The following is a 21,524-nucleotide window of genomic DNA, read 5'->3' as shown; positions in this document are numbered from 1 at the left end:
TACTTCATCTTAGTAGGCAAGGCATAGTATTAAGTCTATAGTGCATGGGTAAAAAGTAGGGGGAAACTTCCCCGTTCAATCGCCGCCACTGTGTGCAGGTGACAGTGGCGTCAGACATTTTGTTTTGTTTAGAGCTTTGTTATGCTTGGAGGGAGGGAAATCGACAGAAAACATGTTTCAAACACGCCAGTCATTGAATTATTTTGCCACCAAACCTAGTAAATACCTCTGTGAGATATAAAAATCCTTTAAAACATAAAAAAATATAAAAACCTGATGAAAGGTTTAATTTAGGCACGTAGATCTAAAATAGGTTCTACCAAGCAAAATAGGTTATTTTAGGCACTATAAAACTTTGTCAGTTGGTGAGTTTTTTTATGAAACGCTGACATAACTTGTTATTTCTTATTTACCTTCAAAGGAAAAAATAGGTTAAAAACCTAAAATCCGAGGTCTAGTCATGAGTGTTCATGTTCTCTCAATCGTTCCACGGCACACACACACACACCCGCACGCACGCACCCCCATACTCACACACACACACACACACACACACCCACCCACACCCACACATACACACACACACACACACACACACACACACACACACACACACACACACACATATACACATACATCCATTTTTTTATATATACAAGATAAAGCTATTTTTGGGTTTAGAGGAAACAGTTTTTCTGCGGCTTTTTTGTTGGTCTTCCTTCGGACTTTTTACCTTTGCAAAATTTGACATTACGTAGTCAAAACTCACAACTGTAACTACAAGTGAAATACTGTAGGTTAGCCGAAGTTTGCAAAAACCAAAATATTAGTTGTTTAAAACATTTTTTTAGAAAAAAAATCATACATTCAAAAAGTCGACTTTTTTTCAGCTCTGACTTTAGAGCCATTCACAGGGATAAATAACAATGCTCGTACTGTTTCATCCTTCATTCGATTTCGTTGTTCGGTAAGAGTCACGCTCATTTTACTGAAACCTCTTTCACACTCAGTCGGTGGGAATGGTCCGTAGTTTGCAGAAAGTTCACTCAGCAAAGCACCTACTGTGTTCGTCTTCATGTTTTTGCATTCGTTGCGAACTGAGCAGTCCCTTTCTACTTTAACCTTAACACACTACAAAGTGATTTCTTTGTCACCGTACAACATACGTTCTGTTTCATTTTCTGGCCCCTTCTCATGGTTCAAAACAGATGCTTCTTCAAATATTCCACGATCTTCAAGTCTGGAATTAATGTTTATCAGTAAGTCCCTGAAGGAAATGCTTCCGAAAATATGACTTCTTTTCTCATCGGCTTCAGATGCTTCAGTTAGTGCTCCACTCATAAATGCTTTGTTTTGAGAAAATTAAAATTGTACATCTAACCAGGGTGCTCTTTCATTGATGATAGTGATTTTATTGACACAGCCAGTTCCTGCCGTGCAATAATTACACTAGCAATTCTTATCTGTCGAAGCAATGAAAACTGTTCGAGGAAATGTAATATGACATGTCCTTCCCGGATGTATGAACGGACTGTTGAAGTACACCATCCCGCCTGATAGATATAAATCTTGTGCTGGAAGTTAGGAGATTAATGGAAGTGCATGAGAGAAAGATTGTCCTGTTACTGTGATTTATTTTTGTGAGTTTCGTTATGATGTACAACTTTGGTTCTTTTTAAATTGCATAATCAAGATAAATAGATTCTGAATCTATATGTTAAAACGTAAGTTCTGTATTTTTGTTTCTATTTACTGCAAATCTTAATGTTTTCCCGTGCCATGGGAGGTATCACGCGTATACCAATATACAGTCTCATGTTGCTCATTCTCAATTAATATCCTATGGTTGAACCTGGCACGACCGTGTCAAATACAACATGGGAAGGACAAAGTTTTACTACAAATAACTCAGTTGGTGCCTTCTTTAACATTGCCCTTTCCACTTTCTCTTTCTTTTCAACTGATAGCTGCACTGACCTCACGACTCGAAGTGAAAAGTACGTACACAGATTGATAAGATGCCACCCAACATATATCAAACATTTTGTTAATTTCCATCATTGTTGTTGCCACTGTTTGACCACTCTCGAACATATCCTTTTGATTTTTGCTGTTTTGACTGAACATAAAATAAAGTGCATCCATGTAACATTTAAAGTGCAATGACTGTATCTTTTTTCTGAATGTCGTGAACAGCAAACTCGAATTTATGACTCAAACAGTGAGTGACTGTCATGCCATCCAAAATAATAATAGAGTACACATTCAGAGGGGAGCAATTTTCTTTCCCTGGTTTGGAATCAAATTATAAATGTAGAACCGGGAGTAGTAGGAAATACAATATTATAAACCCAGGAAAGGAAGAGCTCCCCTCAAGCAGATTTGTTTACACTTAAAACTAGCTCAACATGAGCATATGAGCTTTTTGCTCTAGTGTGGAACCCTGCCTAATCCAAGATTTTTGTAAAAATGCCCTCGGGAATTTTCTGTGAAAGGAAGAGCCCCCTCAGATTGATTTGCCTATACTTGCAAAAATTGCATCAGCCAGATTTTTGTCTATAAACTTGTCAAAAATTGATATTTTTTTGGCTATACCTGAAATTAAGCCAAAAACCCATACCCACACACAAATATTTACTTCCAGTTTAAGTTCAATTGGGCACCAGCCTCAACTTGTATATCCAATATTAAAACAATGCAATATGCAGAGACTCTCTAGAATTGCTCCGTGACTCTCTCATTTCTTATATTATATGTTTGCATGTTTCAAGTAATTCTCCTCTGTGTCAGTGTGTACAATTCCCGAGACGGTAGTATTGATTTTTGCTTTGCATGTTTCTCTTCTGAGCCGGTGCTTACAGAAATTCCCGAGTATGGAAGCTTTGAGTGCAAACAAAATAAATTGCATCAGCCAGTATTGTGAGAGTGGCTGAGGAGAATAGATGTGTTTTTACAGTGCTTCTCATACTTACAGGCCTGTTTGGTTTAAATATATATAATTATTCATATTGAACAATATAAAATCTGATATTTGTTGTAATCCACTCATATTTAGAGTCAAGCTTATATTTGTCCCAGCCTGTTATACAAAAATCAATACATAACAAGGTCATTGCCATTCTAGACATGCATGTCCGTGCAGGTATTTGCGCTGGGTCAGTGTGAATGAATATTTATTTTCTTTTTCCACTTGTAAGCTATTGGCTTTACAACCTGTCATAATAAGCATGGAGTTTTGAATTGAACCCCAGGAAATTTTATATAAATACCAAAGCCAAAAATATTAACACACATACACACATACACACACATATATATGCACACAAATCACACAGCTGAACCCAACTGATATTTTTTATTCAGTATAAAGTTTTGAATTGAAACCCAGGAAATTGTATATAATAAACAACAGCAAAAATGCCAAATCAAAAATATTGCAATCAGTGCAATAAAAATATATTTAGCTCTAATTGGGCCAGACACCAAAAGATTTGTAACCCAGACAAATACAGAACCCCCACAAAATATGCCCCAAATGCAATAGAAAATACAGCATGCAATACTTCACATATACACATAAAGATACTTGCTCTGCACAATCATCAATATTGCCCCCACAACCATCCACATCTGGTCTGAAAAGAAAGCATGAAGCACCTGTTAATGCTGGACCTGCAAAGCAGCCATGCTATGAACCTATCCATAGCAGTTTTAATGGCCAATTAAGAGATTATCGGTTTGTATCAGAGCCAAGATGTGGCATTAAGAATTTTTTGAACAATATAAATCCTGATCTGCAGGCAATTCTTAATGCACAAAATGGCTCTTATAAGCTGTCCCTCAAATTGTATACACAATATAAGAAGCCAAATGGCACAAAATTTACACAGCCCCACAAAACAGAAACTGTACCGGTATATTCAAATACAAATTCAGACAAAATAATAAGCAGTTTGATGGATCAATTGAATATTAAACACTCTGAATTTGCAGCAAAAGAGTCTGGATGGAGCCTATGCGGTTCTCCACACAAGTTATATGTTAATATTTCTGAATTCAGCCCATTACAAGGATCTACATATCTGCCATTACCTGCCAATATTAAAAACAGAAGAGCCGGGGTTAATATTGAAAATAATGATGATAAATGCTTTTTGTGGTGTATATTAGCTGCTTTCAGCAGTTTCAAGGCATCCTGAGAGAATAACTTATTACAAACAATATGAACAGAATTTTCATGAAGCAATGGAGGGTTTAGAATATCCAATATCTGTTCAGAATATTGATAAATTTGAAAAAAAGGCCAGGAATATCAATGGCAAACAATTATCTATTAATGTATTTATTTGTTCCACTGGTCGTGATAATTGCTTGATAGCACCTCTCAGAATCAGTACAATTGATGATGATTCTGCTGTTCCGATTGATCTGCTCTTAATTGAAGGGGATGGCACATATCATTACACTCTGATACATAATCTTGAAGCTTTAGTGAGAACACAACTAGACAAATCCAATACAATATTCAAGTTGTGCAGAAGATGCTTAACTGTATTTGATGGTCAAAAAATAGTGAATAGGGTTCGGGAAGTGAATGCAAAAATTGCTAAAAACAAGTTAATTGAGCATCTGAAATATTGTGGCAATCATAAACCTGTTCATATTGTGATGCCTAATCCAAGTGAAAATGCAAAATTCAATAAGTTTGAAGCCTTGTTGGAACACCCAGCATATATATTCTGTGATTTTGAATCAATTCTCAAACCTCTTGCATCCTGCAATCCAGATCCTAAAGAATCTTCAATTACACCATACCAGCTGCATGAACCTTCCAGCTTTTATTATGTGATTGTACAGGATGGTGTTGTTAGTAAAGAATATTCATACATGGGACCAGATGCCATCAAAATATTTGCACATAAAATAGAAAATGAGTGCCGTGACATAGCATCTAATATTTTATTAAAATCAAAACCCATGTTGCCTTTAACAGAGAAACAGATTGAAGATTTCAACAATGCAGAAAAATGCCCGGTATGTGATTCTGAATTTTCAGATACAAATATCAAGGTGAAACACCATTCTCATACAGATGGTAAATTCAAAATGGCCCTGTGTAATAGTTGTAATATTAAGATCAAGAGACCAAAATTTGTCCCCATATTTTGCCATGGAGCATCCAATTATGATTTCCATCATCTGATCAGATATGAGGGGTTTGACAAGCAGAATTTAAATATTTTAGCTGAAAATGATGAGAAATATATATCTATTAGCAAAATAATTAAAGTTAATGGTGTTCCTATTCACATAAGATTTCTTGATTCTTACAGAATTTTATCTGCTAGCCTGGCTACACTGGCCACTCAATTATCTGATGATCAATTCAAAATCACATGTGCATTGTTTCCAAATCAGGACCTGAAATTAATTAGGCGGAAGGGTGTATATCCATATGATTATGTTACAGATTTTTCTAAATTTGATGAATGTTCTTTGCCACCACAAGAAGAGTTTTACAGCAAAATCAGAGGATCTGGAATCACTGATGATGATTATCACCATGCCCAATTGATGTGGAACAATTTAAAATGCCAGACATTTGGTGATTATCACATGGCATATTTAAAACTTGATGTGACCCTCTTAGGTGATATACTTCAAGCATTCAGAAAATCTTCCATGCAAAATTATAGGCTGGACCCAGTGTATTTTTACAGTGCCCCGGGCCTAGCATGGTCTGCAATGTTTTTAAACACCAAAAAGCAATTGGATCTGATCCAAGATCAAGATATGTACTTGTTTATGGAGCAATGTATAAGAGGGGGGATGGTGCAATGTTCTCAGAGATATGCCAGAGCAAATAACAAATATATGCCTGATTATGATCCAGCACGGCCATCAAATTATATATTGTATGTGGATGCAAACAGCCTGTATGGTTATGCCATGATGGATAAACTGCCATATGCAGGGCTTGAATGGGTCGAAGATTTCAATATTGAAGATCTTCAGGACTTTGATGACAGTGACTATGGCCTCTTCTTAGAGGTTGATCTGACAATTCCTGATGATTTGCACAATAAATTTTCTGATCTGCCCCCAATTCCTGAGGTTCAGTGCTCACCTGGATCTAAACAGAAGAAATTGATGATGACACTGGAGCCAAAACAAGGCTATGTCATATATTACAAAAACCTCCAGTTCCTGATGAAACATGGTGTTCAAGTGACCAAAATTGGCAAAGTTTTGAGGTTCAGGCACTCAAAATGGTTGAAACCATACATTAATACAAATACAGAGCTTCGAACATCTGCAAAGAGCCAATTTGATAAATCTTTGTTTAAATTGATGGTCAATTCTGTATATGGCAAAACAATTGAAAATGTCAGAAAACATACCGATGTTAAAATAATTACTGACCCCAGCCTGAGCAAAAAATTGGTTGCAAAGCCTAATTTCAATTATAGAAGAATTTATGATGAAAATATGGCACTTTTCAACATGAAAAAAACAAAGATTAAGTTTGATAAACCTATTTATGTAGGGGCTACAATATTGGAATTGGCCAAATTACATATGTCAATATTGTATTATGATGTGTTGAAACCTTTTTATGGTGATAATATAAAATTAATGTACATGGACACGGATAGTTTTGTCCTTGATATTAAAACAGAAAATGTTTATCAAGATATAGCACAGCCTGAATTGTTTAAATATTTTGATACCAGTGAACATAAAGAGATTCAACACCACCACAACAAAAAGGTGCCCGGCAAGTTAAAAGATGAGACACTTGGTGATGTTATTGTGGCATTTGCTGGGTTAAGTGCCAAGATGTACAGTTTTAAAACATGTAGTGGTGTTGCTGCCAAAAAGGCCAAGGGCATTGGCAAAGTAACTGTGGAAAAAGAGCTTGAATTTGAAGATTATAAAAATTGCCTCAAATCCCAGAGTTTAATCAGAACATCAGAATCCAGAATTCAGAGTGTGGATCACTTATTGACTTCAAATATTGTAAGAAAAGTGGCTCTGGACCCACATGATGATAAGAGATGCATTTTATCATGTGGCATTCATACTCTACCATGGGGTCATTGTGATTTGAAAAATGGGAATCAATGCCCAATTACAGAGCATGATTTGAAATAAATAAACATGCCTATGAACTTATTTGGGTTCAAAAAACAGGCTATTATGGAGCTGCCAACACCACAACCCTCTTCTGATATGATATCTAAACTGAGTGGCTTGTTAATTATTCATCTGAACAGCATACTTACAGATATTGATGATGAAACAGGCAAAATATTGTACATATTTAACAATAATTTAAATCATTACCAATTACCTGTAGGTGGGCAATTACAATTTATTACAACCCCTGAGGGTGATGTTAAAATTTCAGTAGGGAGAAATATTTATAGAATTAAGCACTCAAACATGATTTCTGGCACTGTTTATACTGTTTCTGCTGGTGACTGCTTATATATTGAGGTCCCTGGATCTTATGACAAACTTATACCCTTTTTTATAGAATTAAGAATCAGATATTCAATAATAAATAACCACTAAACAAAATGCCTAATGATATTTTTGGCCATACAAGACATGAAGATCACAGTGATGAGATTTTGATGCTTGATGTCAGAGTCAAGAAATTAAGAAGTGATTTACAAGCTTTACAAACCACTCTCAATGCCAGTCTTCAATTAGAAATTACAAATTTGCAATCACAATGCATGGACCCTCTTCTGAAAATTGATTCTGAACTCAAATTGTTGCTTCAGAAATATACTGATTTGGCCACATTGGATAATTTTCAAAGTTTAGAAGAAGCTGTAGCAGCTCTTCAAGCCAAATTTAAGACCCAGGCTAACAACTCTGAGCAATTGAAGCAGCAATTGGAAGAGCAGATAAATAATGTCCAGGCACAGCTCCAAACAATTGTCAAAAGCATAAAATCACAAGAAGATTTTGATCTAGTGATTTCCACTCTAAAGGAACAGATTCAGTCACTCCAAATACCTAATCTGGACCCTCTGAACAATGCCATAGCCGAGGTTAAAGAAAAAATTGAGACACTTGAAAATTTTATGAACAATTTGCCATCTTCTGATGCTTTGAATGCAATAACTCGGAGTGTAGCAAATATTAAGCTGCAACTTGAAACATATGAAGATTTTGGAAAAATTCAAAGTTCCATAACCCATCTTGAAGGTACAATAGCAGCAGTGCAAAGTGATTTGGCAAATGTACTAGAATCCAGATTGCCAGGGATTGTAGATACTCTTGTCAGTGTCCAGCAGCAAATCACAAAGCTTGAAAACCTCAACACTGAATCTGAACTATCTCATTTTCATCACTTGATAGATGATATCCAAACAAAACTTGAAATTTTACAACAATCCACACCCTCTCAGGCAGATATAGCTCTGCTCCAAAATGCTATGCAAAATGTGGCTGATGCTTCTGAATTAAACAATGTGAAATTGGCACTTGAATTTTTGCAAAATACAGTATCAAATCTGCCTACATCACAGGAACTTAAAAATATTAAGAGAGCAGCGAATAGGATATTGAAATCAGAAGATATCAAGAATATCCAGGCAGAGATCAAACATCTCACTCAGACAGTTGCCACTCTTCCAACTAATCAACATATTAATGAATTGCATGCCCTGTTTGAGGATATCAGAAGACAGGTCCATGATCTTACAGCTCAAAATTCAAAATTGGCAATTGTTGAAAATTTGCAACAAATTGTAGCTAATATCAAGCAACAGCTAGGGACCATGGAATCCAATCAAGCAAATGCTCTGTCTGTTTTTGCCACCCAGCTCCAAGAAATTGTGCAACAATACAAAAAACTTGCTGTTGACATAAGAATCAAGCCTGGGCACGATGAGATTGTTAGAACCATCAATGAGCACCTTGAATCTGTAACAAGCAGATTGCTCACAGCAGAAAAGGAAATAACAGGCATAATTGAAAATCCTAAACATACAGTAATTCTTGAATTGTACAGCATCCCCAACAAAGAATATGATTCTCCATTTACACCAGGTGGCAAAATATATATGCTGTCCCCTGCACAATTTTATTACCAATTTTTTGTTGGGGGCACATTGAGACCAATCAAAATCAAATATTGGCTTCAGCCACAGGCACACCACTACCCCACCTTATCAATAACAAATGCTGATAACAAAGTGAAAATCACCAGTGTAGAATTGGAGGATTTTACAGATCCCAATACATTGGAAACAGCCTATACTGAAGATGATGGCTCTCTGGAATTTAAAATACAAATAGAGGACAAATTATATTTAGAAAATCCTGCAGTATCAGCTGCTGAACACCCTATAGTTGCAATATTCTTGTTTACATATTATGTCTAGAGAAATTATTGTTGATGAATTACACAGAAAAGCCCGACATAATTATAAGAGACTGCCAGTAGTCACAAAGGGCATAGATGATTTATGGCAGAGCGACTTGATTGCAATGGCAAGTGGACAGTTGAAAAACTTAGACAAAATCAACAAGGGCTACAAGTATCTACTCACTGTAATAGACACATTTTCAAAATTTGCCTGGGCTGTGCCACTCAAATCCAAGACTGGAAAATGTGTTACAGAAGCTTTTAGAACAATTATCAATCAGAGTGGAAGATCCCCGCGCTATTTGCAAACAGATAATGGCAAAGAATTTTATAATTCAGTGTTTCAACAATTTATTAAAAGCCAGGCAATACAACATTACTCGAGTTACAGTGACCTTAAGGCCTCAATTGTAGAGAGATTCAACACAACCTTAAAAAATCTTATGTATAAACAATTCACACTTCAAGGTAATTATAAATGGATTAATATTCTTCCAGAACTTCTACATAAATATAACAACTCGGTACATTCCACAATCAACATGAAACCCTCTGAAGTAACTTCATCTGATGAGCAAAAATTGATCAGCACTGTTTATTATCCTAGATATCAGCCAACAACAAGAAAGGCCAAATACAGGGTGGGGGATCAAGTAAGAATCAGCAAATATAAGCACTTATTCAAAAGAGGCTTTACAAGAAACTGGAGCACTGAATTATTTATAGTGGTTCAAGTTAAACCCGGGACCCTTAACACATATATAATAAAGGATCACCGAGGAGAAATTCTCAAAGGCAGGTTCTATGAAGAAGAGCTCAACAAAACTAAACAGCCTGACACATATCTCATAGAAAAAATTATCCGCAGAAAAGGCAACAAGTTACTTGTCAAATGGCTGGGACTTCCAGAACACAGCTGGATCGATGCAAACAAAATAATAATATGAACACCTGGGATGTTATAAAAAGGCTGCCAGAACCTGAACAACAAAATAAGAGAAATGGAAAATTGCTACCTGATAATATTAGGTGTCTTATTGTTGGGCCATCTGCTTGTGGTAAAACTACACTAATGGTTGATAATTTTTTATTGGCACCCAACTGGTTAGACTGGAAAAACAGGCACTTGTATATCTTCTCTAAGAGCTTGGAACAATTAAAATATCAGCAGCTGATGAAGCTATATGATGGATTGGATATAGCTACTTTTGAACCAGATGTTAAGCCACTTCATGAATGTCTCGATAATTCTGTTGTTGTGTTTGATGACATTATACTGGATAATCAAAACAAGGTTAGGAATTTTTTTTACACAGGGCCGGCACAAAAACATAGATTGTTTCTACCTGGCACAGACTTTTTCAAAAATACCCAAGCAACTGATCCGAGACAACAGCAATTTTATATGTGTGTTTCATCAAGACCATACCAACCTCAAACACATACATGATGAATATGTAGGTGGGGACCTGAGCTACAATAATTTTTCCAAGTTTTGCAGCAGGTGCTGGAACCAGGACAGTTATGGGTTTGTCACAATTGATATGACAAGAACACCCAATAGTGGCAAATATAGAAATAAAATCAACAATTTTCTAGACATTGAAACATAAATAAATAACCATGAAAAGGCCAATAATTGATGATCTTAAATTAAGAGATTATCTTGTAAAAAGATTTAAAGGATGGAAATCAGAGAACCGTGGAATTTATGAAAAACACAAACAAACAGAACAGCCTGTAATTGATGCTATTAGTGAATTAGGTAAAAATATCAAAACTGTTACAGAGCAAAATCAAAATTTGATCACAGAGCTTGTACCTGTAGCTGCAAGGAACATATTAGATTATCCATTCACCCCACTTTCCAGTATTCATACACCTAGTCCTATTGCTCCTAGAAGAATTGAAGCTACACAGGATCCTATTGAATTGGGTCTTCTTGCTCAAAAATATTTAACCACACCTAAAGACAATAAAGATGAGGTGTTTGGCTTATAAGCTGACACAGAGCTTGATGGCAGCATCATACATAGAATTGGCAATTTCAGAGTAACATTTATGGGGGATGATCTGATTGTATATTCAGAATCTCATCTTGGAGAAAAAGGTGCTTTTGTTAAGTACCCCGGAACACCTGGATTGTGGGAACTGATGACTAGGAAAAGGCCTGGCAGCTATACAGATCAAGATTATGAATATTACAAAGAAATATTAATAAAATCAGATGCTCTGTACCAGAACAATGATCCCACACAAAAAAGAGTCAAGTCGAGCAGTGGAGCAAAATACAACAATTTAATCAAACCCATATGGTCACAAATCAAGACTGGCAGTGGAATCAAACAATACAACACCCTGCCCAAAGAATTTGTGTGGGTTGATGATGTCAGGAAACTTGTAGATAGGTTATTGGTGATAGCTGGGGAAGAAAATGCTGGGAACCACAATTTTTACAATGAAAAAGTTGGAATTATGGACATGATAAGCACAAAATTGTCTAATTTTATAGTGAATGACACTAAGGGGATTGGATATCTTATAAAAATTATTAATACTCTACCACCTAAATTTTGGAATATTTCTGAGGGTCGGGGCCTTGTTAATGACATTATAAACAAGCTGCCATTTGAACTACACCTTCCAGGCTATCAATATTGTGGTCCCGGTACAAAATTGGATCATAGATTAAACAGAGGGGATCCTGGTGTTAATCCTTTAGATGCTGCTTGTAGAGACCATGACATAGCATACAACACACATTCTGATCTTGACAAGAGACATGTTGCAGACAAGAAATTAGAAGAGGCTGCATTTGGCAAATTTGTAAGCAAAGATGCTTCTTTAAGTGAAAAAATAGCAGCATTGGGAACCACCATAGCTATGAGCACCAAACAAAAATTGGGGTGGGGGTTGTGAATATGTATATAATAAACCTACAATGAAGGCCAAGGGTGTTATGTATCAAATACCTTATGCAGGTCTCAAATCTCTTAAAACTATTGACAGTCTTTTGACCAAAAAGCAGCGCAAGAAAAAAAATTCTTGTATTGCAAAGGGGCATGGTATGAAATTGTTGCTTAGTACCCCCAATTAAAAAAATTACAACAATCTAGAAAAAAATCACATGTGGGGGGATTTATATTTACCATCCCTGCCATCTTAGCTGCTCTCGGGGCTGTGGGGAGCTTGGCTGGGGGATCAGCCGCCATAGCAAAAACAGTAATAGATGCCAAGAAAAATAGGGCAGAATTAGATGAATTGAAGCGCCATAACCTGGCCATTGAGAAACAAGGCAAAGGTGTTAAGAGAGCCATGAATAAGTTTAAAAAAAACAAGAGCCGCTTACAAACCAAGATATTGAAGCTTTAATCAAGCCACTGGGCATCAAACATTTTAGAGGTGTGTACATGTCTGATTCTTTGCCAGAACAACCACTCAACAAAGAGTGTGGCATTGTTAATTTGGATAAGTACAAAAATCAGGGCACTCACTGGATCTGTTATCTTAAATATTTAAAAAATGAGGCATTTGTGTTTGATTCATTTGGAGGTGCTCCACCTGAAAATTTAATAAAATATCTAAATTCAGCCAATCTTTATTACAATAATACCCGTGTTCAAAACTTCAAAGATGTTAATTGCGGACATTTGTGTTTATATGTTCTTAGATATATGTCTCAAATAAATAAACCATCAATTGAAAATTTTCAAAAGGCCTTGTGGTATTTAAAACATCATGGGGGTATTTCATCTCACCAGCCAAAATTCAATATTGAAACTTAAATTGCATGATGACATAGTGTATCCCAAAACAATAGCTCTCAGGGCATTTTATGGCATGTACCTAATCCCCAATATTACACACCACAACAATACAATTGCAGTAGGGGATGAAAAAATTGTCATTACCCCAGGGCAATATAATCTATCCACTCTAAATGCTCAATTACCCAGAGGTATAGTGTTAAGTCAAAATTCTGTCACTCACAGAGTAGAAATTGTATCTGCTACAGAAACAGTGAATCTGGGTACTATAGGAGAGCTGTTAGGATTTGAGAACAACACAAAACTTGAACCAGGCATCAAACACACTGCTATGAATATACCTAAATTCTTAGCCATAGAGACTCTGAATATTCACTGTAATGTGGCTGAGGGTATGATCACCAAATCAAATGGCATAGGCACTCACAAACAAACCGGCATCATTGGAACATTCAAACCTAATTCTGAATTCATGGAGCCTATTATCTACAATCCATCCCCAACATTATATTTTCCTGTGTGCCATAATAGAATAGATTATATTGAATTGATGGTCACTAATGAAAAAGAAGAATTAGTTGATTTTGCTGGAGCCACAACAACTGCTATCATAGAGATTAACATTTAAATAAAAATACATACAAGAAGAAAATGGAAAATATTGAGAGTTATGAGCTACAATCATTCCCCCCAAACAGGAGGACATTTGCAAATTTAAATCAACCCAACACAGAGATTGAGGTTGATCTTGATGTAGGGGATGGATTTATACACCCCCACAGAGCAGATCTATACATCAAATTTGATGTTGTAAAGCTCGATGGTACAGATTATCCGGCAAATTCAAATATAAGACTTGTAGACAATTTTGTGCCCCATCTATTCTCTGAAATTGAGATCAGAAAGCATGGCGTTGTTATAAACAGAGTGGATTATCCCGGAATTACCTCCACAGCTTTGGCCACATTAAAATTATCCAAAACCGAGGCTTCTTACTACAAAATAGGCGGATTTGAGGCTGGTGATAAGATATTATCTAAAAACCACACAGTGCTGTTCCCTATGCGCCTATTGCCAGGATTCTTCTCAGATTACAAAGATATTATGTGGAAGGGTGGGTTAAGAATTACATTTAGAAGAGCTGCAAATGATAACAATGCTTTGATGAGGTACAGTGCAATAAACCCTACAGTGGAAGCTCTGCCTAATACCCTACCAGATGCAGGCAAATGCATTATTCAGACTATGGAGTTAAGAATCCCTGTTGTTGAGTATGAGGCCAGTTATGCTCTTAAATACAAAGCAGATATAATAAAAAATCCACAGATTCCTCTGCAATTTTATACATATCAATGTGTACAGAAGCCCGCAACTGGTACTTATTATGAGTTTGATGCTACAAATTCATTCTCCAGCATACAATTTGACATGCCTGATTTTGTAGTGGTATTGTTTCAGACTGGGAGACACAATAATCAGGAAAAAAATTCAAGTAAATTTGATAGCTGCAACATCAAGAACATATATCTTAAAAATGGCAGAAATGAGGTATTTCCTAGAGAAAATTATAATTTAGACATGCAGGTTAAGCCAACAGATATAATCACCCAGGCATACAGAAAGAAGGCAATTACTCTTTGATGATGAATAATATGTTATTTCTCTCTGAAAAGACGCAGTGTAGATTATATCTGCTGGCATAAAAAAAATATAATTTTCCCGGGCAAGCATAATTTATTGCTGGCCAAAACATAGGATTGATTAAAAGATTAGAAGAACATGCAAGCAATTAATTATGTTTGCTTGACCTCTATTCCATTGTATTGATCAGGGAGTTTTGCCTCATAAAAATATAACAGCAGTTAATGTGATTTTATACCCAGACAACAGCTATTAACTAGGCTTGGGTGATCCTCAATATAAAATAATTTTGCTCTGTTGTATAACACTTTTACCAGGTTTTCAGATCTGGGAGTTGTATATCAACTAGCAGTAATTATTCTCAAAATCTCACGTATGGAAATATTATTTTGCCACACATATTTCAATCTATCAGGACTCGAACCCAGAGCTCCTTGTTTACAAGACAACAATATTAACATTTTGCCATCAGGGGGGGGGGCTTCACATTTTACCAGGATTCAAACCCGAGTTTTTTGATTATAAGGCAATAAAAACCATGCACCACACTCTACTGGCTCTCAGAACCCAATAAATATCAATTCAAGATTCCTGGGATTTTGACAGAAAAACATACTATAAACAATAAGATGATAAGAGAACTTGGCATAGTTTTAAGTATAAGCAAATCAATCTGAGGGGGCTCTTCCTTTCACAGAAAATTCCCGAGGGCATTTTTACAAAAATCTTGGATTAGGCAGGGTTCCACACTAGAGCAAAAAGCTCATATGCTCATGTTGAGCTAGTTTTAAGTGTAAACAAATCTGCTTGAGGGGAGCTCTTCCTTTCCTGGGTTTATAATATTGTATTTCCTACTACTACCGGGGATGAGAAAAGTAGAAGGAGGGATTCCCTGGCTTCCTCCCTTTCAATTCGAACACTGCATTTCTGATATGCGGTGTACGAATTAGTTACAGAATACTAATAAAGATCAAATAACTGTTATGAATATCATCTGGATCAAATCATATACAAATGATGAAAAGATAAATACATAAATATAAGAAAAATAAAATAAAAATATATAAATAGAAACCATAACATAAGCATACTTATAGGTTTATATTACACTCTCAAGAAGAAGACAACTAAGATGACAGGCACATCAACAAGGGGTCCCGGGTTCGATACCCGGTGGAGGTACAAGTTGTTCGGATCCCACTTTAAACTGTAGGCCCAGTCCCGATTAGCCTTACTGTGCACAAAGTGGACTTAAAACAGCAAGTCAAGTCAAGACAGGCACATCAAGACAACTTGCACGTTGTCAGGGTATATTCTGTTTTGTTGATTGGTAAGACGTCCGTAATGTGAATGAAGGCGAATACACAGGTTGTGTAAAATATTGTTTTGTGGTTAATAAAACCAAATGCTTAAATAACGAAGCCGAAATCCTTGTACATTGTTTATATCCTATTTTTAAACGCTCATCATATATGACGCAGTCGGTAGGATGGATGATAGTTTCAGGAAGGATATTCAAGTTTTGAACCAGCTATGGAAGTGTGGATTAAACTAACCTTATCACGTGAAAGGAATTTATTGTTTCGGAATCATGGTTCAGCGGACAGAACTGTCAGGATTTGACACAATTTATTTGGATATACGACAAGGTTTGTCAATTAGATCATTGCTTCATCACTACAGGAAGTATCGACCGAAAAATGGGTTGGAAGACAGGATTTGTCACAAAGTTCATCGCGGGTTATGTACCTAAGAATTTGTCCCGGAAATTTCGAAGAAGGTTATTAATCGAAATATTCGGTGAGATGTCAATGTTGTGAAGAAATCTTGCTCAATGAATCATCAACTTAGTACTTCTTAACAACACAACATTATCTATTTGTTCAATTCGTTACAAGCACTGGCAAAGCTACTCTGAAATGTGCAAGGGCAAAATTATTAGGTTGGACATTATTTGTGATTTTTTACTCTTTGTTGTGTTCTGTGATTAGAGTGCATTAACTAACGGAAAAAAATGGAAGTACATAAACTGCTTCATAAAACTATTATTACATCGTTATTAGGTCGAATATTGTTTGCTTTCAATTGATACAGAAGAATGGCATTAACAGTTTACTGCCAATCCAGAATAATGTCACAATTATACATGTACCGAAATCGAAGTGATACTCATCAGAATGGTGCTCATTAGACCAGAGTATAATATTTATAAACTACAGAAGCTTGATTATTTTGGTGGACTACGAAAGGAACTTGCTGTAGAAACTACAGTTCATATATTCTTAACTTTTATCGCGGTTTGCGAAATATAAATCACTTCTACGCGGTTTACTCATTATTAATCATTTAACGCGGTTTGCGTAATATTTAACAATGTAACGCGGTTTGCGTATTTTCCACCAATGTAACGCGGTTTGCGTATTATTCAACAATGTAACGCGGTTTCCGTAAATTTTCTCTGGAAACATCATTTGAAGTCTATCGATGGTTAGGTGCATTTTTACATCTAGTGACTGGCAAGAGGATCACAGATATAAGATGACAGACACATCAAGAGAACTGAGGACGAATTTGGATATTAGATTTGAGTGTAGTACATGAAGTACAATGCAAGAGGCATATAGGAAATCGAAATGATTATAACAATGGTTTACCGATGGTCTTTTTAACGTGTATTTCGTAAGTTTATTTTACACACCTGCATTTTAAATGTTGAAGGTTACTATACAATGCAGTGACAAGGAGAATCTTTTGTATTTAATTTTAAAGTGCAATTTTAATATTTTTTGTACTCTGTGGAGGAATGATAGGTTTATATTACACTCTCAAGAAGAAGAAGACAACTTGCACGTTGTCAGGGTATATTCTGTTTTGTTGATTGGTAAGATGTCGGTAATGTGAATGAAGGCGAATGCACGGATTGCGTAAAATATTGTTTTGTGGTTAATAAAACCAAATGCTTAAATAACGAAGCCGAAATCATTGTACATGGTTTATCGCCTATTTTTAAACGCTCATCACATACAAGCCGACTTCCGGGGGGGGGGGGGAGAAGGTAGCACAGCGCTCTACGACGGGAAGGGTCCCGGTTCGAATCTCGGCCTGAGCATAGGTGTTATTTGTGAGGTCCCCTTCGTCATTTTCATCATCAATCATCATCATCTTCGCGATTAGCCAAAAGTGGCCAGAATAGCGAAGTAATAAAATCAATAAACATACAAGTTACGTCCTACTGTTTGAATACATTCTCTGCTATTCTAAAGGAAATTATTTACTTCACTATGAAAGTGTTCTTCTATTTATCATGTACACTGCTCTACAAAACTTGAGGAACACCAAGGGAAGAGAAGGAAACAAACACAAAAACAGGATTCACCCTGTGTACCATTTTGCAATGTTGCTGGTCATTTTCGTTGCTTGTTGCATCTGTACCTTATTGGAATTCATAAGCCCTGATCAAGAGCATTCCAAACATGTTCGATAGGATTGAGGTCCGGTGAGCATGCAGGCCACTCAATACGGGTGATGTCTTCCGACACAATACGTGCGCGGTGCAGGCGAGCATTGTCATCCATAAACAGGAACTCCGGACCAAATGCTCCACGCAAATTGCGAACATACGAACGCAAAAAGTTGTTTTTCTCAATTTCGGAGGGAGCTGTAGCCTCATGAACCCATCCAGTGTAGCGTGACAATGCTTAAGTAAACTTGGGACGATGATGTATGTGCAGAAGATATATTTTATTGTAATGTTATTCTCAACAATATTCAATATTCTCTACTCTACTGCTCTCATAATCCCTTGGTCTCCCTTAACTTTTGTGGAGCAGTGTATTTAACATGCTCTGAGGTAGCGTAGCTTTCAGGGATGTACCGAAATGATCAAGCAATTCCTGCCGTCACCTTTGTTAGTGCAATCACTTGTTGGTGCTAGTGTATAAAAGGATGTTTTCTTGCATAGCTCTGTCGTTGGATCAACGGTGAAATCCTGCTCATTTGTCCTACGAGCTGTGTCCACCTATTCTGTTCCCAGCCACCTCGTTGTCTCTCCCCAGGCCCATACCCAGGATTCTTTTGAGGGAGGGGACAAACATATACTTAGAAATATATTGAGGGAGTGTCCGAACCAAGTGTATCAGAAATAATAATAATAATAATAATAATAATAATAATAATAATATGAAAATAATAATATAATAATAATAATATAATGTATAGGTCTATTCATAATGGTTAAATTAATTAATGCTGTATTGTTATTATTACGTTTTTCAGTGAGGCACCCTGTGGTTAGATTCTTTGTCAAGAGAAAGTAATACGGTATTTTTTTCATAATTTTTATAAAAGTTTTAGAGGTCGCTACCACATCATGAAGTTTTGTATTACAAATGACGTAATACGACTGTTCGTAACTTTATTTATTATAAGCAACTTAACAACAATATTAAAGATTATTTGTAAGCTGAATCAGTAAAAACATTAGAATTTAAATTTAAACTTACTGGAACTGTTACGTACAAAACTCTAAACTTAAAATATATGTATATAATAATCATAATATGTAGATGTATACATTCCAATAGCTAGGTGGATTTGCGCGCATCAGGGTATTTTTGTCTGTACTGTTTCACCAGCAATATCAAGTACTGTTTTTGTTCTTCATCTGTTGTATGCAATTTATTGTATTCTTCCATCAACGCCACGCTCCGCTCTGCAATATCGTTGACAACTCTCATAGAACGAACAAGTTATCCACTTGCTTGATATTTTTCATCTTCCTCCCATAAGTCTACATTATTCTCGAAAAACTCTGACGAAATACCTGTGATGTTAAAAAATTTGAGAGTATTGACAGAGACAAAATCTTCTAGACTCTTCTTATCTATGAGATCGACATCTAGTGTTATACGCTTTGGACGATGATAGAGTCCTTCGCCATACAAGGCATCCACCATCTTCTCTTTCGTTGAGAGAGTAACTTCATCATCGAAAAAAGCAAGCGCAACCAACTCTTCTGACAAGTACCACAGATGGCCTGTAAACTTCTTTAGAACAACTTTGGCCATCGCTAGATTGATTTTTTGGTACTCTTTTAAATCTTTTAGAAGCTGCAGGTCATTTCTAGGTGCGGAACAAATAGAGGCAGCTTGAAACCAGTATCTCAAGTAAATGTTTATTGTAAATACACAATATCACGAACTCCCTGCCTTTCTTTTCTTGTAAGCTTGAACTGGTTTCTATATAAATAAATCTTCAAGGAATAGATAGCTTTAGCCATCCATCTCGCGCGATGTAGTCCCGCAGGTGCTCTAAAAGATATTCCTTCTTTAGGGATCCCTCCTAGGAATATAATCGTAAGGCTTAATAGTTAATTGTAGTCATCTCGCGGCTGGAACTGTTCAAGCTGATTCTGGGCAAAGAAGATCATATCTGTCATAATATTTCCTATCTGTTTTATGGCAGAAGTATCAGTGGTAACAGTTTTAAAGTCAGTTTTCACTATTGTGCTCCACGTTTTCTTAAATCTTTTGAAAATTAATATTTCTGGACCAGTGGATGGGCCAAGCCCCTGAAGAACTATTGCTTCTAGCATAATTTCCATAATGTGGTCGCGACAAGCCAACCATAACATGTCCTTTTCCATCTTCTGCTGTAACAAAATACACGCTCCATTCCTTGGACCAGTATTGGCTGAAGTAGTGTAAAAACTCATGCATTTTATTTGATCGCGAAGTGCCCACGCTAATAATGTCTCATAAACTGCTGAAGCAGTTGCTTCTCCTGTCCCAGAAGCAAGTTTTGGCACTGCAAGTAGCTGATCGATACGCTTAATTGACACTAGAATTGGAAGACGATCTACAGTTTCATGTCCACAAATATCTATCATTTTTCCGTACCTGTGAATAGTAAGTGGCACGTTTGGCTTGAACACATCTTTTAAAGACTTAGCAATCTTCTGTCGAAACTTTATTCTTTCTCGACGAATGAAAGACTTGTTAACATTGTGTTTCAAAGGATCACATCCAACGTATTTAAGAGTAGTTGTGAGGGCGACAGCTGCTTTTCGATCGCTTAATTTTGCAACATCGAGACTAACAGCCAAATTAGTGTCAAGAAGTTTCTTTCTACTTCGTTTCTTCGGAGGCTCTTCGGGGGTTGAGGGACCTGGAACTGAAGATGAATCCGATAAATCGCTTTCATTTTCACTTGAAGATGACAGTAGGTCTGGATTTTGCTTAGTGATTGATATAATACTCTGCTCCTCTCTGTCCAGCATTTTTTCCCATACAATCCTTTTTCTTTTCAGCCTCAGCTTCTTTCCTTGCGAGTGCTTTAGTTAAGCCTCCAATTTTTCCAGGGGGGCCTTTCTGTCGCTGGAAAATCACGATGTTCCACTGAAACATCTTTATTTGAGATTTTAGAAATTCATTATAACAGAGGAAAAGGAAACAAGTTTCAAGAGCGCAACAGTAGTTTTTGGGGCAGGGGTAATAATGTGATCGCACATGGCAAATACGATAGCTTTATTATACAAGAGCCAGGAAGAGCAAATGAACAAAGTGTTATGTAACAGAGCCAAGCAATACATGGCTCTGTGCTGTCAGAGTAGCAGTTAGATGTGTTCGCCCCAAGTGAAAATTACTAATTATGACAAAACTTTGATACGCGGTAGCGACCTCTAGAACGTAATGAAATGTAAAATTTTACTGTGTCTCATCTTTCAAGTA

The sequence above is a fragment of the Lepisma saccharinum genome, chromosome 4 (genome assembly GCF_977018435.1).
Source record: "Lepisma saccharinum chromosome 4, izLepSacc3.1, whole genome shotgun sequence".
NCBI classification, from domain to species: domain Eukaryota; kingdom Metazoa; phylum Arthropoda; class Insecta; order Zygentoma; family Lepismatidae; genus Lepisma; species Lepisma saccharinum.
This window is presented reverse-complemented; position numbering follows the sequence as displayed.